The 3,108-nt window shown below is 37.2% G+C and overlaps 1 pseudogene; it reads right to left on the bottom strand.

Moving 5' to 3' along the window:
- Nucleotides 1–891: 891 nt before the first annotated feature.
- On the bottom strand, nt 892–1,409 carry LOC149212225 (pyrophosphate-energized membrane proton pump 2 pseudogene; annotated as a pseudogene).
- Between the last annotated feature and the right edge of the window lie 1,699 nt (nt 1,410–3,108).

The raw sequence follows: 3,108 nt of genomic DNA, 5'->3' as shown, positions 1-3,108 counted from the left end.
CTTGTATTACTGAAAATGAGTTTGTACACAAGCCAAAATAACACTCTGTTTTCTCAAATATCCAACCCTCATTACATAAAAGTTTCATCTATATATAGAAACATAATTTTAACTACTTTGAGCTTCGTCCTCCAGCATGAGGGGAGCTCGATGACTGCCACTAATTACCCCTATCCATAATTGAACTAACTCATTAAATACAACAAGTGCTAAACTGGAATTTTAAAGAGTCCTGATTTAACTATAACTCTAATTCTATCCTCCTCGTAGAATGATTCTTTCTTGTTCTCTGACACCTGTCTCCTTTAAGCTTGGCTAAGATGACCGAGATGAAGATTCAATGTCCCATGCTAGCTTCGGATGTTGAATGCTTTGATGGTTCAGTGATGTTAGGAGAAAACCCCTGCTTTTTCGGTTCCAGTCTTCCACCACTTATTCGAAAATGTAGCAGCATGTCTTTAGCTCTTTAATAGCCCAAGAATATAGAGCATCACCATGTTCCTGATGTGCTAGAGGCTTCTTTGATGGACAGGTGTGCCAACCAAAACTCCCCGTATGCAGCTCCTTCCAAACCCTAATGACCGATAATAAAGTGACTTTATAATCAAAAACTTTAAACTTAGGTCAAAACATTTCACCTTTGTTAAAGGTACATCTGTCATAATTTGAATGGCCTGGGAGCTTCCTTTGATCTCTTACATGTCACTTAGGTGTTCCCTTTGAAAATTTCTGATTATCCCATCGAACTGTTTGCCTGTATTAAAAACAGCACCTACAGTAGTTTCGCAGTTTCGTAGCGCGCTACGAAACTGCGAAACTGTTTAAACAGTTTATCTTTTCCTTGAGATTTTCACTGCTCTGCTACTTGATTGCAAAAACTCCTTTTGCTCTTCAATTTTCATTATCCCAAGCACCTCCAGCAGTATACAAAAACAAGGCCATGAGAATACCAGAGACCGTTGCAAACATTAGCATTGAAGCAACAACTTTGGCACCAAGTAAAGGCTGATCTGTATACTGACCCAGAATCTTAAATGAGACACCAATTAAAACAGGAGATACAACTGCATAACATGCCCATGCACTGAATAGGAAAATAAGCATCGATCCCAATAGACCTCCAAGAAATACCTCTGGAATAGCTATATCAACCTGCGTAAATGGTTGATGAGCATAAGCTGATACTTCATATAGGCACTGAATAAAAGAAAAGAAACTAATGCAGCAGATCCAATTGCAAAGCCTTTGGTGGTAGCTTTTGTGGTGTTCCCGACTGCATCAAGAAGATCTGTAATTTCTCTTACTCGTTCAGGCTGTTGACTCATTCCCACAATTCCACCTGCATTATCAGCTATTGGCCCAAACATATCCATTGTCAAAATATATGCTGCAGTACTAAGCATTCCCATAGTAGCTACGGCAAGCTTTTTTAATAAAATGTAACATGTATTTATCCTTTTATTATACAAAAATATCAGAATGCCACGTCTTTGTGTGCTGTCAACCTTTGTCCATGTGTGAAGACAAAAGTTCTTCCAAGCTGCCTGACATATTTTGGACTGTAGTAAATGTGTTCACTTTATGACAAAAGTTTAAAGTTGCATTCGAATACATGTTTCCTCCACCTGTATTAACTTTGCTAAAGATTGATAATTTTGAAGGATCCCTTGAAGATATTCCCTTTTTAACATTTCCACTTGCAGTTCAAAACTAGTGACTGAGATTAGATTATTTAGCTTCAGCTGCTACGAAACTGTTGTTCTGGCTGAAAAATATGGCTTGGGACAAAGCTCATAATTTCTCACTGAAAACGTATTTGGAAAAACTGAAGGAGGTTTTTGTGAACCAATCCGTGCTTAACAAAAACCTCTCTTGGTTTTTTGAAACACCTTCCCTACCGCCCAGAATCTATCTTTGAAGAAGGTGTGTAAAACAAGAAATTAAAAACTGCACCTACAGCAGTTTCGTAGCGCAACTTTTAGTCACTCGTTTCTCCCAGCTCATAATCAATTTGAAGAAACTGAAAGAGGTTTTTCTAGTTCAGTATGTTAGGAATAAAAACCTCTTTCAATTTTCGAAAATATTCTTTCAGCTGCTCTAAATATCTCCTGGAAGTTGACTACTTAAAACAGAGAAATATGCCTGTAAAAAACATCACCTACAGCAGTTTCGTAGCGCGCTACGAAACTGCTGTGTAATTTCAAAAACACAGCTTACATGCCAAATTCGACTGTCTTGAGCTTTTTATCTTGAAATGTCCTTCTCATCTGCCTTGAAACTATGCAGAGGCACCAATTTTCAAGGAAAACTTCACAAAGGTAATTCATATCAAAATTTAGGATTACCTTACTTGCCTTGCTTGAGCCTTCAAAGAACTTTTAGGTATGCTGACCTTGAGTTTGCCAAGTGATTCTTATGCATGAAAGGAGCATGAGAATAACCAAGACCAAATCTTTCTTACCTTACCCTTTTCCTTTGAAATTTGTTTAGTGATAACACATCCCTTGCTTCGTTTATCAAATCTGGTTGGATAATATAAATAGCACAAAGCAATTCTTCCACATCCTCATCCTTGAAGAGTCTTCCCATTCGGTAAGGTCACCATTTTTAAGTGTCTGTTGTTTCGTTTGATTTTGCATCGAAGTGGCGTTATCCTTTAAAAGTTGGAGAACTTGTTGTTAATGCTCGATGTGATCTTTCATTGCTTGAACCTTTTTCTTCTTGATATGTCCTTCTATCTCTAGAGTTTGAGGAGTGGTAATTTCTTCCAATCCTTTACAAAATATGGTCGTATTTATTTCTTGATGCTCGATGTGATCTTTCAATTCTTGAACATTTTTCTTCTTTATATGTCCTTCTATCTTGATAGTTTGAGGAGTGGTAATTTCAAATAATGATTTACAAGATATGGTTGGATTCATTTCTTCTTTCTCGATGTGATCTTTCACTTCTTGCACCTTTTTCTTCTTGATATGTCTTATCTTGAGAGTTTGAGGAGTGGTAATTCTTGCCAATGCTTTACAAGATATGGTCTGATTCATTTCTTCTTTCTCTGGGGTGCGCTCCTGGCATATATCTTCTTCTTTTGTTGTTTCTTGATCCTTTTCT

Source organism: Pinus tabuliformis, chromosome 1_1, assembly GCF_031772625.1.
Source record: "Pinus tabuliformis cultivar Carrire ecotype Pingquan chromosome 1_1, CPIR1, whole genome shotgun sequence".
NCBI classification, from domain to species: domain Eukaryota; kingdom Viridiplantae; phylum Streptophyta; class Pinopsida; order Pinales; family Pinaceae; genus Pinus; species Pinus tabuliformis.
The sequence above is the reverse complement of the archived record's forward strand: the minus strand, read 5'-3'. Positions and strand labels throughout refer to the sequence as shown.